This window comes from Cetorhinus maximus, chromosome 4, assembly GCF_964194155.1.
Source record: "Cetorhinus maximus chromosome 4, sCetMax3.hap1.1, whole genome shotgun sequence".
Classification (NCBI taxonomy): domain Eukaryota; kingdom Metazoa; phylum Chordata; class Chondrichthyes; order Lamniformes; family Cetorhinidae; genus Cetorhinus; species Cetorhinus maximus.
Genome location: NC_135882.1, coordinates 90,787,988 through 90,806,478, shown reverse-complemented (window position 1 = coordinate 90,806,478; position 18,491 = coordinate 90,787,988).

Sequence of the window (18,491 nt, the reverse complement as noted above, 5' to 3'; positions counted from 1 at the left end):
GGAATTATCAAATTGTGAGGTCCCAGGGAAACAGGTAAGTGCTAGGGTGGTGAGTACTTTGCTCCTTTACCTTACAAAAGTGTCTAATTAATGATTGTACGGTTTTATTGGTAGAGTTAATGTTTGCTAGCAGAGTAAAGGTTATTGGCAGTAATAGGGTTTATTAAGCATCAATTTATTAAGGAAAAGCAGTTCATTTATTAATTGACACATAATCAAGGTGATGTGTTAGTACTGCAGAATGTGGCACCTCCTGAACACCAGTGTGATCCAGGGCAAACATGTCTGCAGTAAGTGTCTGCAACTTGAGGAACTTTGACTCAGAGTCGTTGAGCTGGAGGCTGAACTTCGAGCACTGCAATGCATCAGACAGGGCAAAAGTTATCTGGATACTTTATTCCAGGTGGTGATCACACCCTTTAGTTTAGGCAGAACTTTAGAGTTGGTCAATGGTCAGGCACAGGAGGATGTCACTACGGGTCAGGCAGGTATGGGAACCCAGCTGTAGTGATGGAGGAATCTCATGGCGAAGCAGCCTTGAAGGGCTGAATGACCTACTCCTCCTCGTTTCTATGTTTCAGTCCCCGGTTTTTTCCAGCAGGTATGAAATGCTTGCAACCTGTGTGGATGAGGAGAACAACTGCAAGGTGGGTGAGTGGACTGACCATGGCACCATGGTGAAGGGTGGAGTGAAGAGGAATGTGGTAGTGATAGGGAACAGTATAGTCAGAGGGATAGATACTGTTCTCTGCAGCTGCGATAGGGAACTCCGAAGGTTCTGTTACCTGCCCAGTGCCAAGGTTAAGGACATCTCGCAGCTGGAGAGTGACTTGGAGTGAGAGGGGAAGGATCTAGTTATCGTGGTCCATGTGGGAACCAGCGACATGGGAACAACCAGGAATAATGTTCTGCTAAGAGAATTTGAGGAGTTAGGGTCCAAATTAAAACGCAGAACATCAAAGGTAACCACCTCTGGATTGTTACCTGAGCCACATGCTAATTGGCATAGGGTTAAACAGATTTGAGAATTAAATATGTGGCTCAAAGGGAGTGCCTGAAGAACGGGTTTTGGTTCATGGGGCACTGGCTTCAGTACTCTGAGAAGAGGAATTTTGTTGGGATGGGTTCCACTTGAACCGGGCTGGGACCAGTGTCCTGGTCAATCGGATAAGTAGGGCTGTGGGCAGGGGTTTAAAGCCCCCACAATTATTACATTTCCTTTGTTAGAGGCTCCAATAATTTATTTTTTAATGTCTTGACCAATGGTATAACTACAGTTAGGGGGCCTATAATTTACTCCCACCAGTGTTTTCTGACTCTTGCTTTCCTAATTTCCACCCATACCGATTCTACTTCATGATCTTCAGTGACCAGATCCTTTCTCACTAATGTCCTTATGTCATCCCTTACTCTCAAGGCTACCCCACCTCCTTCCCATTCAGTCTGTCTTTCCAAAATATTGGCCTAAACTTTCCATTAAGCAGGCGGGCGGAGCTGAAGCTGACACGGGTGGCCGCACCGCCATTTTGTGCGGGTGGGCCAATTAAGGCCCGCCCAGCACATTTCCCACTCCCGTGGAGAGCGGAAGTCTTAAATTTGCGGCGGGCGTGTACAGACCGCCGGGTCCAATGGCGACCCGGCAGTCTGTATAAAAAAAGGCCAGGCAGCCTCCTTTAGGCTGTTCACAATGGCCAGCTGCAGGTGGCACCGCAGGGGGTCTGTACAGTAGGCCAATGTAGAGGGAAGACCAGAGGAGGAGGACAGGCTGCAGGGTGTGGAGCAGGGCAGGCTGCAGGTTAGGCCAGCGGGGGGGGGGGGGGGGGGGCCCAATGTGCCCTTCGTTTTTCCGATGATTGCCTTGCTGCCCTTGTGGAGGAGGTGGCAGCACAGCGGGGGGTGCTGTTTCCCCAGGATGGGAGGAGGAGGGCCCCCCCACATGACAAAGTGTGCCTGGGAGGAGGTGCACCAAACCTGGATCCAGTGCCGTAAGCAGTTCAATGATTTTTTGCGCTCTGGAAGGGTGCGCACCATGTTGGCCTTGGGCATTTAACCCAGCAGGTAACCTTAGCCTTTGAGGGCCCCACCACCCCCCCCCCCAACCCCCACATCTTAGTGTTGTGACTGCATTGACTAATGTTGGGCATTTGTCGCATGCTTGGTGGACAAGCAGATAGTGACCATGCTTACATCAGCTATAGTGGTTAATGAGAAGATGGGTTCTCCCCGCACCATGCGTTGGTTTTAATCGCATTTGAGTTGTCTGGGGGCAACCTGCAGGAGATGCAGCGACGCGCATACTCATAACTCCAACACATGTCCTATTCACAGTGATGAGATGGTGGAAGGAGAGCCTCAAGGTGTCGTGGCCAAGAGCTATCTGGTGCTCTCGGCACTGCACTTAGTTGCGCCTCCTTGCCATGGGACCTAAGACCGTGTGTTTCTGACAGTGATGGATGCAGAATGTGTCCAAGGTGGCCGTTCGGGAGGGTGGGGTTGGGAGCAGCCATACTATATTTTTGTGACCGATCACCAGTAGTGTGGACAGGAGGCACTGGAAGCCTCAGATGGGCCACTGTGGTTGGGGTGCGGTGTGCGCGTGCGGAGTACATGACCGATCAGCCCCAATAAATGGCCTTCTCTGTTCTGCACAAGAAAAATGCGCATAATGCGCACGAACATTTGCGCGCTGGAGGTGGCCAGGCCCGGCTCGTCATCTTGAGCCGTTTCGAACAGCAGGCCCTGGAGCTAGAAACCCGCCATATGCCCAGGTCCACAGGTGTCGGTGAGGCTGGGGTGGAGTGGCCGGGTATTGAGGTCCACAGTCCCATCTGCTCTGTCTTCCCACCATCCAAAGCACTGATGATTGTTGCATTCGTTAATGCAGCAACACTGCTCATTCACAGACTGATAGAGTCAGAGCTGTGGGTCATAGACAAAGGTCCCTCGGCCCTTCGAAGATGCGCGTCTCTAGCGCCTTCCAAAGTTGCCTTATCCCATTTCTGACCACTATCCCCATGGCCTTATATGCCATGGCTTCGCTACTGCACATCCAAATACTTATTACACATTAAGAGGGTTTGTGCCTCCGCCACCCTTTCAGCCAGTGCGTCCCACATTACTCTGTCTAAAAGTTCCTCATCACCTCACCTGTCAACCTCATGCCCCTTACCTTAAATAAATGCCACCAGGTTAGTCATCCCACCGCCAAGGAGAAATGTTGTTTTCTGTCCACCCAATCTATGCCCCTCATAATGGTACGAAGCTCAATAATGTCACCCGTCAATCTCCTGTGCTACATGGCAAATTTCACCAGTGTATGCTGTGTTTCCTCATAACTCCAACTCTTCAGGCCAGCATGCCATCCTGGTCACAAACCTCTGCACTCTCTCTACTCCAATCACATCCCTCCCATGAAGCGCTAATCACAACTGAATGCAGAAGTGTAGTTGTGGCCTCAACAGAATTGCAGAAAAGCACTTGCAACATGACCTCCCTGTTCCTACATTCTATTTCTCGGTTAATAAAGGCAAGTATGGCTTTTACCTTGTTAAATGCCTTATGTTCCTGTCCCGCTACCTTAATGGGCCTGTCGACATGCCCAGCAAGGTCCCTCTAATCGTCCTCACTTTCCACGGTCTTACCATTTCTCGTGTATTCCCGCACCTTGTTTGTCCTGCCCAAGTGCATCACCTCTCACTTATCCACATAACATTCCATGTGGCATTCCTTAGACCATCTGACCAGCCCGTCTGTATCCGCCTGTAATGTTTGGCCCTCCTCCTGACTATTTGCCATCCCACCAATGTTTGTCTCCTTAGGTTCTTGAAGGTTGAGCGCATTATGAGCCTGGGGGGAAAGGGATGATTTGTGTTACTGAGCGCACGCTAACTGACCCACTGTCCTTGTTGTTAATTTCGGCATCACCACCGCATGGCCGCCAGGAGGAAGTGCAGATGCCCCCTCTCTCACCTGAGAGCCCTGAACTGTCACCTGCGTCACACCATTTCAGTAAGGCAGGCACCAGCGTAGAGACTACCACATCAGTGGGAATTGTAGCATTGGCTAGTGTCCCGGGCACTGTGGAGAGGGCACTTCACAATTGCTGGAGGAGATGGCAGAGACAGAGAGTGCCGATGGCACCAGCAGCTGGAGGGCTGCAGGGGACCAGGCACATGCTGAGCCGGGCAGTGATGATGTGCCTCTGGAGTCGTCCGCCATGCAGCAGCTGCAGGAAAAGCAGCCGTGTGTGCGGGAGCATCTGGGAGTGTTGCATGAGAGTGTGAAGGAATCCACGCGGAACGTCAGTGATGCCATGAACCTCATGTCAGAGCATCAGGCTTCCTCCATGGAGAGATTGGCGACTCTCATGGAGAGGGAGAGGGGCTTCCAGCAGAATAACCAGCATCTCCTCGGGTTACGTTCAGACCTGCAAGTCCTCACAGCACTAATGGCCACAGCTGGTCATTGGCAATGTGGGAGATGGTCAGGACACCAAATGCCCCAACTCGGTGCCCATCCATCTACAGTGAGCAGGGAGGTCTGAAGCGACCTCACGTCGGCGCAGCAGCTGCCTGTCATCTCTGCGGGCTCCTCTCAGGGTGCTCCTCTGCCAGTGACTGTTGCATCCGTTGAGGCTGCGACAACTGGGGTGATGCCAGCTGTGGAACTAGCCGCTCCCTCCCAGGCATGACCAGCACAGGCTCCACGGGTCAGAGGATGTTTACCAAGTCATCGAGGTCAACAGGACATCATAGTCAGCAGGCTGTCTCAGAAGCCACTTCGAGCGATGGGGCGGCACCCAGAAGTGGCACCCGTAAATGTAAGCATAAAGCACCTTAGGCACACCACGGGTTTCTCACTGGTGCTTTTGTGTTGGCCCTAGATCAGGGAATTTATACTTACAGATGCTTCGTGCATTCATCTTTATTATTATGCATGCACATTTAATTTCATTTTGTGTACATCTATTCCCAGCAATGACCTTATTCACTGATGTAGCGAAAGGTTGGGAAATAAATATTCCAGAGTACACAATGGGCAGAATTTTCAGGGTGACATGTGGGGCCCGCCTCCTTGCACGTCAGCGCATAAAATGGCGCGCGGTGATGTCAGGCGAGCATCCCGACATCACTGCGCGCCATCGTGATATTTTGTTGAGCAGGCGTGAGATGAAGTGCGACGCGCGCCCACCATTAATTAAAGGGCTAGTTAAGGCCCTTAACTTGGCAATCAACGCCGAATTTCAGGCCCCCATGCGATCTTCGGCTCAGTGCACAGGCGCAACAGGCAGGCAGGTAAGAGACTTTTTAACAAAACTCATCCACGGGCGGGATATGAGGGCTCAGTGGGGTTGTCAATCTGGTCTGTGAAGTATTTATTGCAGAAAGTGTTTTAAACTTGCCTGTGTGATCTGCAGCAGTTCAGAAAGAATTCCAGCAGCTTTCGGTGTCTTTTGAACCTTCAGCTCAGCACTCTGCAGACAGTAATCTTTATCGGGCCTGCAGCTTTCCGGAGGCCTCCCATTAGCCTGGGTATAGGTTCTGACATGTCCACCTGAGGCAGCTCCTCTAAGGAGGGAGGGCTAGAATAAGGAGGACGCCAGGGACAATCAGCCTCCAGGGAGCCACCTTTGGGAGTACAGGCGCAGGCAAAAGGGGCGCAGGGCCAAGAGGTAGTTAATAATGGAGTGTCACAATTTTCTCTGAGAGTAGTTATTATGTGGAATTCTGTTCCCCAGAAAACTGGCTGGGTCATTGAATTTATTCAAGACAGAGTTAGACAGATTTTTAATAGACAAGTGTTGGGTTCCTCCGACACAGAGAAACCCAACTCTGTATATTACAAAACTTTATGCTTATTGCTATTTTTTTTTAAACTGGACTTTATCTGCTGAACAAAGTAAATTAAGATGGCTGCTACAAGTCACCTGATCACAGGGTTGAGCCTCTGTCTGCGCGCTATCCCCAGCAGTTTCAAGAACAAGAGAATTATTTTTTCAGCTTCTGGAATTTCACACATCATTGTACAAGCCCCTTGAAATCAATGAAAGCAGAGGAAGTGCAGGCAAACTGGCTCCCTCCATTCTAAACTATCACAAAAGAGAAAGATCAAAACTCGTTGTACTGGAAGCGGTGCTAATAACAGTTTGTCTCTCTCCTAAGTGTTATGACCGGGATGGGAGGAGCGTATGAATTTTCAAGCCCCACTACTCTGCAGGCTGTACCATTAATTTAAATGTTTAATCTTCCCACCCAAATGGCCAATTGTTTATCTACACTTCTAGTACCCAGAAGAAAGGAGACTCTGACCAGGCTTCTTTCAAAAAGTCAATGATTCATTTATTTTTAAAACAAAACTTATTTTAACAAGTTGGAAGTACTGGTTAACACACAAGTGTAATCAGGAAGTATAACTATCTCTTCCTAAAGAATTCCCCCAGCACACACACACACACACACTCACAGACAAACAGATAAAGTCTTTCTGCAGAGATGGGCTTTGGAGGATGGGCAGTATAAAATAAAGGATGAAGTCTGCAGGGTCTCAACACTGTCAACCTGGAGTTCTCTCACGTGCAGATGGGTTGCTGGTTCTGATGGATGCCTGGAAGTTATCTCCACCGGTCTCAGCTTTTCAGGTCCACATGTAGACTAGATACACTAAGATGAGGGTTCTCTGGCTGCAGGTTGATAGCCACGCACAATTTTAGGCAAAGTAGAGAGAGGGAGTCAGTTAAAGTAGCCTTCGTTTCTCAGCTTGTGTGCCAACAAGACTGCCTTCAAAACAAGCAGGTTCACAACTTAAGTTTTTTCCCTCTCTCCCATGTGATTGCCTTTTTGTCTCCCAGCTTTTCATTAATTGAAGTGCTTTGCAGTTCAACACAAACACACAACTCCTTCTCAAGTACTTATATAGGTCAGGTGATTTCTTGAAAGAGGCCTGCTTGTTGACAGTTCCAAGGTGAACTTATGATCTTTTAAAAAAAAATTCCCAGGTTAGCATCTACGTGTCATGATCATGCCAAATCAAATCCTTCCATTTTGTAAAAGAAAACGTCAATCTTGAGAGATATGATTGTAACATGCCTCTGTCCTCAAGAGATAAAATACCATTTCCAAATGTATTTCTTTACAAAGCATACAGAAAAAGATATGTACAACATACAAACAGAATTCAAACATGCACTCACAGCCATTCGCTCCTTATACAGAATCTATTCAGTTTTCTGACTTTCTTGCTTTCCTAACAATTATAAACAATTTACATTGATCATGCATCAGCAATTATATTATCTTTTCCAGCAATATGAACAATCTTCAAATTATAAGGCTGTATTAGCAAGCTCCATCGGAACAGTCTCTCACTCTGAATCTTAAATTCTTCCACAAAGGCGAAAGGATTGTGGTCAGTATATACTGATGTTTCTTCACAGCCATGGTGGATATATACCTCAAAATACTTAAGAGCCAGTAACAATCCCAGGATTTAGTTTTCTACTGTACAGGATCTCTTTTGATGCTGATTTAATTTTTTTACAAAAGTACCTCACTGGCTTCTCTATGCCTGATTAATCTTCTTGCAATAAGACTGCACAAGTCACAAGCATCAAATGCCAACTTGAAGGGTTTAGTGAAATTAGGGGCAGCTAATACTGGTTCATTAGTTAGAATCGCCTTCAGCTTCTCAAAAGTTGTCTGGCACTCTCTTGACCATACCACCTTTGCTTTCTTTTGCAATAAATCCGTTAGTGGAGCCACTATTGTGCTGAAGTTTGGCACAAATTTATGATAGAAACCGCACATCCCTAAAAATCTCATGATTTCCTTTTTAGTTTTAGGGACAGAGAATTCAATCAAAGTCTGTTCTAGGCAAGTCTTATCCCTGCCCTACGATATGCCCTAAATAAATTACTTGCACTTTTGCGAACTCACTTTTTGCAAGGTTTATTATTAGACCTGCCAACTGTTTAAATAAGGCTTCCAGTTGTTTTAAATGGTGTTTCCATGTGTTGCTATAAACCAATACATCATCCAAGTAAACTACAGTTAAGAACATTAGTGATCACCTGATTCATTAGTCTTTGGAAAGTGCCTGGAGCATTTTTTAGTCCAAAATAGCATTATCTGAAATTGGTATAACCCATTTGGCATGACAAAAGCCGATGTTTCCTTAGTTCATGATGTTAAAGGTACTTGCTAGTATCCTTTCAACAAAGGATGCCAAACAGCATAAGCAGCAAGTGATAGATAGGGCTAAGTGATCCCACAACCAACGGATCAGATTTTAGCTCTGCAGTCCTGCCACATCCAGCCGTGAATGGTGGTGGACAATTAAACAACACACTGGTGGAAGAGGAGGCTCCACAAATATCCCTATCCTCAATGATGGAGGAGCCCAGCACATCAGTGCAAAAGATAAGGCTGAAGAATTTGCTACAGTCTTCTGCCAGAAGGTCTGAGTAGATGATCCATCCCAACCTCCACTGGAGGTCCCCAGCATCACAGGTGCCAGTCTCCAGCCAATTCAATTCACTCCACGTGATATCAAGAAACAGCTGAAGGCACTGGATACTGCAAAGGCTATGGGCCCTGACAACATTCCGCTCACAACAATAGCACTCAAGACCTGTGCTCCAGAACTTGCTGCGCCCCGAGCCAAGCTGTTCCAGTACAGTTACAACACTGGCATCTACCCGACTATGGAAAATTTTCCAGATATGTCCTGTACACAAAAAGCTGAACAAATCCAACCCGGCCAATTACTGCCCCATCAATCTACTTTCGATCATCAGTAAAGTAATGGAAGGGGTCACCAACAGTGCTATCAAGTGGTACTTGCTTAGCAATAACCTGCTCACTGATGCCCAGTTTGGATTTTGCCAGGGCCACCCAGCTCCTGACCTCATTACAGCCTTGATTCAAACATGGACAAAAGAGCTGAGCTCCCAAGGTGAGGTGAGAGTGACTGCCTTTGACATCAAGGCAGCATTTGACCAAATGTGGCATCAAGGAGCCCTAGCAAAACTGGAGTCAATGGGAATCAGGGGGATAACTCTCCGCTGGTTGGAGTTACACCTAGCACAAAGAAAGATAGTTGTGGTTGTTGGAGGTCAATCATCTCAGCTCCAGTGCAGGAGTTCCTCAGGGTAGTGTCCTCGGCCCAACCATCTTTAACTGCTTCATCAATGACCTTCCTTCCATCAAAAGGTCAGAAGTGGGAATGTTTGCTGATGATTACACTATGTTCAGCGCTATTCGCTACTCCTCAGATACTGAAGCAGTTCATGTCCAAATGCAGCAAGACCTGGACAATATCCAGACTTGGGCTGACAAATGGCAAGTAACATTCGTGTCACACAAGTGCCAGGCAATGACCATCTCCAGCAAGAGAGAGTCCAGCCATTGCCATTGATGTTCAAAGGCATTACCATCACTGAATACCTCAATATCAACATCCTGGAGGTTACCATTGACCAGAAACTGAACTGGACTAGCCATATAAAAACTGCGGCTGCAAGAGCAGGTCAGAGGCTAAGAATTGTGCGACGAGTAACTCACTTCCTGACTCCCCAAAGCCTGTCCACCATCTATAAGGCACAAGTCAGGAGTGTGATGGAATACTCCCCACTTGCCTGAATCAGTGCAGCCCCCACAACACTCAAGAAGCTTGACACCGCCCAGGGCAAAGCAGCCCGCTTAATTGGCACCACATCCACAAACATTCACTCCCTCCACCACTGATGCACAGTAACAGCAGTGTGTACCATCTACAAGATGCACTGCAGGAATTCACCAAGGCTCCTTCGATAGCACCCTCTAAACCCACGACCTCTACCATCTAGAAGGGCAAGGGCAGCAGATAGATGGGAACTCCACCACCTGGAAGTTTCCCTCCAAGTCACTTACTGTCCTGACTTGGAAATATGTCACCGTTCCTTCACTGTCGCTGGGTCAAAATCCTGGAACTCCCTTCCTAACAGCATTGTGGGTATACCTACACCACAGGGACTGCAGTGGTTCAAGAAGGCAGCTCACCACCATCTTCTCAAGGGCAATTAGGGATGGGCAATAAATGCTGGCATCACATCCCGTGAATGAATTAAAAAAAAATCTATCTTAGTAAGGAACGTGGCACTGCCAACCCTGTAAATACAATCTTCTAGATGAGAGATTGGGTAGGAATCTGTTTTCGTTACTGTATTAACCTTTCTATAGTCTACGCAGAATCTGGTTGACCTGTCAGGTTTAGGCACTAACACTACTAGAGAACTCCAGCTGCTTTGACTAGGCTCAACTAGGTGATTTTCTAACATATGCTTAATTTCTGTTGTCACTTCTGCTTGTTTCTCTGGACTTAACTGATAAGGATGTTGATTTATAGGAGAAAATTCCCTTAGATCCACAACATGTGTGGCTAAAGTTGTAAACCCTGGTTTAACCCTACAGATCCCTTTAAATTCTGTAAGTAACTGCACTAGATTCTCTCGTTGTCCTACCTCTAAGTATGAAAATATGGTATCTCACTGTCCTAATATTTCAGTGTTAGCTAACCATATAGCAGGAGGTTCAATCTGTGAACTAAGTCTCCTTCTACCTCACTCTCACTGTCTCTTTCGTCCTCCACTATGCTTACAACCTGACATACCTGCTCTCTCCTATCTTCCTCTCTACGATGGTATCGGTTTAACATATTGATATGACATAGCCGATTCTTTTTCGTACTACCTGGTGTATTTATCAAATAATTTACTAACTCTCTTAATCACCTTGTATGGACCACTGAACCATGCTTTCAGAGATATGTTCAGGTTACAGCTTGCTTATCTGCCCATTCTTTCATCTTTGAGAAATTTTAAGATGTTCTTGAGCTGCTTTGCAGGTTCCCGTCAGCTATTCCTGGAACACAGGCATGTAATCTAACATAGTGGATTTGTCCCTCTCTCCTAAAAACTTTGCTTTGATTAATTTCAGAGGACCTGTTATCTCATGTCCATAAATTAACTCAAAAGAGCTAAAACCAATAGATTCATCTCAGGTAGCAAAGAAAAGAAAATCCAGTCCTTTGTCCCAATCATGGGGATGTTCATGACAATATGCTTTAATCATTGTTTTGAGAGTTTGATGGCATGTCTCTAAAGCTCGCTGTGTTTGTGGATGATATGCTGTGGACTGTTTTATAACCGAACTACTCATTATGTTGTGACAAATTTTAGACATAAAATTGGAACCTTGATCAGACTGGATCTCTACCAGTAATCAATATCGAGTAAAAAAATTGGGTTAGCTTCTCTACCACTACTTTAGCCGTAATGGTCCTTAAAGGGATGGCCTCTAGAAATCGAGTTGTCATATCCATAATAGTAGGGATATACTGTTCTGCTTTCGTTTTTGGTAACAGTTCCACACAATCTACTAACACTGTACTGAATGGTTCCTCAAAAACTGGTATAGGAATTAGGGGTTCTGGTTTGATGGCATGTTGTGGTTTTCCTACCATCTAGCATGTATGGCATGTTATACAAACTGCACCACGTCCTTATGAAGATCTGGCCAGTAAAACTGCTGGTTTATCCATACTGGAGTTTTCTGTATCCCTGCATGTCCTGCCATAGGAATTTCATGTGTTATCCGTAATATATCTTTATGATATTTGGGCAGTACCACTACCTGATAAACAAGCATCCACTCCTCATCTGCAGGTCTGTGAGGAGGTCTCCACTTCCTCATTAGAATTCCATTTTTAATATAATAACATTCTGGAACTGCCTTAGCCTCATCTTCAGCTGATTGTGCTATCTTACTTAACTCTGGATCAGCTTGTTGAGCCTCAACTAAAGAAGATTTGTTAAGTATCTCTTTCAGATTATCTAAATCTTTAAAGAAAGTTGCAGCCAGCCAAATATCTGTCTGTGGTATCACTTTGACCTTTGATGATGGATTTTGCTTAGCCATTGCTTGAGTCATCACACAGGAAGGAAAAGTTCCTGGAACCTTTTCCTGTAACTGCTCCGTCTCTTTAACCTCACTTGGGCTTTCTGTAATTATGGGAGAAACTGCTACCTTCGCTGCAGTTAAATCATTTCCCAGGAGTAAATCAACTCCACCTATGGGTAACTTCTGAACAACCCCAACTGTCACTGACCCAGACAATAGGTCACACTCCTAGTGCACCTGGTACAAAGGTACGGGTATATACTCCCCACCAATGCTGTTGACTAAAACTTTGGCTTTTAATGCGGCCTCTGGTGGAAAAGTTATGCCTTTCTCCAGCAAAAGTTTTTGAGTGGTTCCTGTAACTCTAAGTATGAGTATAGGTTTAGCTATTTCATTTGAGGGATAAGGAGTTACTTTTCCCCTCGACAAAAATTCTTTATAACTCTCATGTATCTCATTCACCTCCCCTGAACTCTCAGCAGTGTTCACACACTGTTTCACAGCTGCAGTTAACGCTACAACTTGATCTGTTGTATTTTCAGTCAAGGCTCCTTTTCCTGAATCACCCTTATGTACTCCAATAAGTCCCATGGATTTCTGGCACAACTTCCAGAAATCAGCATGAACATGTCCCACTTTGTTACAATGGAAACACTTACGCCTTCGAATATCACTTCCACCCTCTGTACCTTCCTTTCTGGCCTGAGGAAGAGTTTTAGGGGTATTCCCACCTAACCCTTTTCTTCCCTGGCTACTTGCCTTCCTTTTACCTTCCCACCTTATATCCTTCTCGGGTTTATGGGGATGATGGAAAAAGGGTTTAGATTTATGGACCAGCTCATAATCGTCAGCCGTCTCTGCTGCATGCCTAGCTGTTTCAATCCTCTGGTCTTCAACTTGGGTTCTAACTACTGGAGGAAGTGAATTTTTAAGTTCTTCTAAGAGAATTATTTCTCTAAGCTTCATACGTTGTCTCTACCTTTAATGCCTGTATCCAACGGTCAAAATTACTTTGCTTTACCCTCTCAAGCTCAATATAGATCTGCCGAGGCTGTTTCCTTATATTCTGAAATGTCTGCCTGTATGCCTCATGGACTAACTCATATGCACTAAGAATAGCCTTTTTCACTGCATCATAATCCACCAATACCTCTTCTGAAAGTGAAGCATAAAATTTATGAGCTCTCCCCACCAACTTACTCTGTAAGAGCAATGTCCAGATTTCATTTGGCCATTTCATTTGCTTGGCTACCTTTTCAAATGAGATAAAGAATGCCTCTACAACCCTTTCCACCAACTTTGGGAGGGCTTGCACAAATTCATACATCTCCCCACTGGGCTCTAGGTTGAAGATGGTTGTTTCACCATCAGAACCTTCCTCAGCATCTGAGACCTCTTTTTTTTAAGGTGCAGCCTTTTAAGCCAGTATTCCCTTTCTCATTCCTTCTCTTTCCCCTTTGCCTCTCTTTCTTTATCCTTCTCGCACGCATGAAATTCCAGGTCCTGCTTCCTAAATGCTCTTTCTCTTTCCTTTTCTGCCCTTTCTCTTTCCTTTTTCTTTTGCCTCTAGCCTTTTCAATTCCAACTCTCTGTTTCTTTTTCTTTCGTCTCAAATTCAAGTTTTTTCATTTGCAACTGAATCTTAGCCAATTCAATTGACTCACCCCTGGAGAACGTGATCTTTCTGTTACCCCTTCCAATTTCAAATGTTGTGCTGTTACCTCAAATATGTCTGCTTTCCTCGTCCCTTCAGGTAAATCTAACTCCAGCTTATCTGCCAATTCCATTAGCTTACTCTTGGTTAATTTCTGTAAACCAGTCAGGGTTACATTTTCCATCTGTGAAAAAGCCTTAGCAACTTCCAACACCATTTTAGTTTGCCAATGTATAAGACACCTGGTCTCCGTCCTTTTATCCCTTACCAATTATTATTCCGCATCTAATCACCCGCTGCCCGTGTTTTTCAAAATCCCGCAAGAGCTCCCAATTTATTATTCGACTGGGATGGGATTGGTGCGCAAATTATCAAGCCCCACTACTCCACAGCCATACCATTAATTTAAATGTTTAATTTTCCCACTGAAATGGCCAATTGTGTACCTATACCTCTAGTACCCAGAAGAGAAAAGACTCTGACCAGGCTTCTTTCAAAAACTCAGAATGATTAATTTATTTTTAAAACAAAATTTCTTTTTACAAATTGCAAGTACTGGTTAACACACAAGTGTCATCGGGAAGTAAAAATATCTCAGATGAGGGTTCCGTGGCTACGGTTGGTAGCCACACACAATTTTAGGCAAGGTAGAGAGAGGGAGCCAGTCAAGGTAGTGTTCATTTCTCAGCATGTTCTCCAACAAGACTGCCTTCAAAACAAGCAGGTTCACAACTTGAAGTTTTTTCCTCTCCCAGCTTTTCATTAAGTAGAGTGCTTTGCAGTTCAACACAAACACACGATTCCTTCTCAAGTACCATATAGGTCAGATGATTTCTTGGAAGAGGCCTGCTTGTTGACAGTTCCAAGGTGAACTTATGACCTTTTAAAAAAAATCCCAGGTTAGCATACAGATGTCCAGGTCATGCCAAATCCTTCCATTTTGTAAGAGAAAACTTCAGTCTTGACAGATACGATTCTAACATATGGAAGAACAATAGAATTCTGGCTAGGAACCCAGAAACTAATTGCTAAGCTTCAATTAACCATGAATAGGCCATGTCACATGACCCAAGCCTCTGGCCTTTTGGACAGTTTTAACATTGCAGCTTTGGGCCTCACAGTCAGGCTTCTGTTTTAACATCAATTGGACAGAACTCCAGCAGTCGGTCACCATCCCTCAACTCCATGAAGCCTGCTTGATTTTAACAGTCTCTGATCAGTACCTGCCAAGCAGTCTAAAGACAGAAAGCCCATCGTGCAGCAGCATCATCCATTTCAAGGATTTTCGTATTGCTTAACCAACCAGAAACTCATCAGAACGGTAGCCCACCACGAAGGAAACACCCTCCGGACTCTGACTTTGGCCTCTGGAACTCACGTGAACTAATATTAATTTTTTTGTGGTCATTATACAGTAAAACTCCTTTCCTCCATTCCCCTCTCCCCTTTTTATTGTGTATGTGTGCGTGGAGTGCAAAGGGGCAAACACTCCTTTTTCCAGGTTTTGAATGCAATAAATAAACTAACCTTTTGAATTAATCCTAACTGGAGTTTGCTGTGGATTATTAGTAAAATTGGATCACAAAAACAGAGTAATTGGGAAAACACGCCACCGGCTATTCTTTTAAAAACTAATTCAAAATACCTTCTGCTTTTGGACAGGGTGTAAGAGGAAATCAGTGCAGGCTGTCTCTCTCTCTCTCTCTCTCTCCTGTCCATAACACAAGGGAGTCAAGAGTTATGGGGGGCAGATGGCAGAGTGGAGCTGAGACACAACCAGATCAGCCATGATCTTACTGAATGGCGGAGCAGGCTTGAAGGGCTGAATGGCCTACTCTTGTTCCTAAGTCCTATGTTCCTGAATGGAAGATTATAGTTTGGACATCTGCAATATTCTCAACTACTTAAAACTCTGGGATGGAAGCTATCAGATCCTGGTGATTTGTTGCTATTATGTGCCATTAACTTCTCCATTTTTGTTATCTTGCTCACCTTTTGGTGAGTCCCCATCCCTGATTCAATGATAGTTTCTTTGGGATATCTGGCACGGTGACTTCTTCCTCTTTAAATACTAACAAAGAGTAATGATTCGACAAGTCATAATTTCCTTACTTTCATTGACAATATCATCATTATCAGTTTTCAGCAGGCGCACATTGCTCCTAAACATCTTTCTTCTATTGCATTTGTAAAAAGAATGTTGATTTTGATATCCTTGTAAGTTTCTTTTTGTAGCTCTTACTATCTGCTTTGTCACCATTTGCTGTTCTTTATATCTCTCCCTTTTGGCAGGATCTGTGCTATTTGCATTCTTGTATGATTTTTCTTTTAGTTCTATGTTGTTCTGTACATCTAGTGGTCCATGGCTTTTTTGGAAAGTAGAACTCTTGCTGCTTAGGGATATAAATTGGTTCTGTATCAGGTTAAATTCTTTTCTGAACACCTCCCACTGATCTGTCATTTTGCTTATTAACAACCTTTCCAAAGTTACTGTGACAGTGTCTATCTCAGCGCGTTGAAGTTAGCTTTAGTAAAGTTCTACATTTCTCAAAGAAGTATTTAGTACAATACAAAGTTAATATTTACCCCTAAAAGGTAAATGACCCTTTGCACTGTGAAAAAAATCATGGTGGACAAATGAGTTAAGATATGGGCGGAATCGTCCGTGCCGCTGGCATTGGGTGAGCTCGGTGGCATGAGTGGACAATTTGGGGAGAAGTCCAAAAATCGGTTTCATAACGTCGTGAAGCCAGTTTGCGATGTCCGCTCAGCCCGTCGGTGGCCGGCCACGTTTCCTGCCATTAGATGTCGGGGACCTCTTTGTAGTACATCTGTATATCATTATAAAGCTAGTCCACCGGACTCATCCCCCCACGCTGGATCATCCAAGCACATTGGCATGACTGCACGCTAACATGTTTCACAACTGCACATAAATGACATGTACCCAACGAGCTGCGCTTCGCTCGGGACCTCGAGGCTTGTTTGCTTATTTTGTTTCAGGCAGTTTCTTGATGCAGTCATCAGCACCAGGCTTCACAGACAGCAGCACACCACTTTTAGGGGCGCTCGCGGGCAAGTCTCTACCTACCAGACCATCCATAAGCTAGGGCTTGCTTTGGGAAGCGAAGAAGTGGCCTCAGGCAAGGGGAGAGGCTGCAGGGTGAGGGCTGTACTGGAGAAGGGGGGTATCCCAGGGTTTGTGTGGGGGCACAAGTTGATCTGTGCAAGTGGCCTCAAGATGGTGAGGGCTGAGGAGGCAGTCTCCAGAGGAGATGAGGCCAGACGGAGATGTGAGGGTGGGTGTGAGAGAGTGAGTGGTGATGTCCCTTGAGCTGGCAGTGAGTGAGATGCCAGTGAATGTGTGATGGGCTTGTGAGTTTAGAGTGATGAGATGGTTGCCTTACCCTGGCGGCACGGATGAGATCATTCACCCTCTATTTGTGTTGGATGGTCAACCTTTTCTGTGCAGTGTTGGCACTGACCACCACTGTCATTGCCTCCCAAGCCGGAGTGGTAATGTTGCTGCCCCTCCTGTGGCCAGAGCGGGGGTAAAGTACATCACAGCGGGCCTCCACAGCGTCCAAATCTGGGGGCTGCAGTCTTCTTGCCTTTTGGGACCATGTCCTCTTTGTAGCAGTCCTGGGCTGGAAGCACTGAGAGGTTTGCACGCGGCTGTATCTTAAATGTGGCACCTGTAATGATGAAGCAGTGAGGTGATGGCATGGCGGGTGGATCGGAGCCTGCCTGCCATTGAAACAGCATGTTTCCCGAGAATGAATAATTAATATGGTGGGTTTGGGACGATATGGCGTGAGAAGCTGCCTTTGCAGCCGGCAGGTAAAATGTCGTTTTACCTGCCTATTACCACTTAGTGCAAATCTGGGTGGATTCCGCCCATGGTATCAAGCTAAAAGAAGCGGCTTACTCAAATACAAAGAAAAATTAAACTGCAACATTGGCCTGTAACTTCTGGGCTCTGGGGCACCGTAACTGGCGGTATGCCAAAGATGTGCTGGGGAACTCTCCCTGCCACTCCCCCCCAACTCCACCCCCATAAGTTCCCTGGTATGGACTGCAAGGCAATTGCCCGGGAAGTACTATTTAAATCGCAAACTTCAGACGGTTCCGATTAAATACCAGAATAGTTACCCAGGAAAAATTAGAAGAATTAAAACCACTTCTAACTCCTGGGTAACTATAATAATGAACCCCATCCCGAAATACACAGGACTCTCCCCCCACCATGCTAACGAACCCCCCCCCCCCCCCCCCCCCCCCAACCCCCCGACCGCCTCCCTGACACCCCATGGGACTCCCCCACTCCCCTGACCCCCCCACGGGACACCTCGGAACTGCACCCCACCCACTAACCCCCCACAACCCCGATTACACCCCTGACCCCTCCATGAGATCGCCAATGACCACCTGACGTCCCCACTAATCACCTGACCCCCCCAACTACACGATCCCCACTGACCACCAACACCCACACCCCCACCCGCCGCCTGTCCCCCCTCCAGCCCAACTGACCCACCTACTCCACCCCCAAATCCTACCGACTTTCCTCCAAACTTATCTTCTCCCTGGCTTCTCAAAGTAGCTGGACCTTTAAACTTAACTGCTATACGGCAGCTAGTGCTGTAAAAAAGGGGCATGGCCTCCTTACTTTACTCTGCTGCCCTGGACAGAAGGCCTCAAGAATCTGCTGCTCTAAACTTCTCGCCCAGCCTGAGTCAAAAGGTCGGGCGAGAAAGGAGCAGCTGGATTTTACGATAACTAACTAGGAGTGGAGTGGCAATCCAACTCTGACTGCCACTCCACCTAAGCTCAGGGCCATTAAGTCTTATGGTCAAGCCCACTAGTTTAAGATGACTGAATATGTTGCATTTCTTTTCATTACA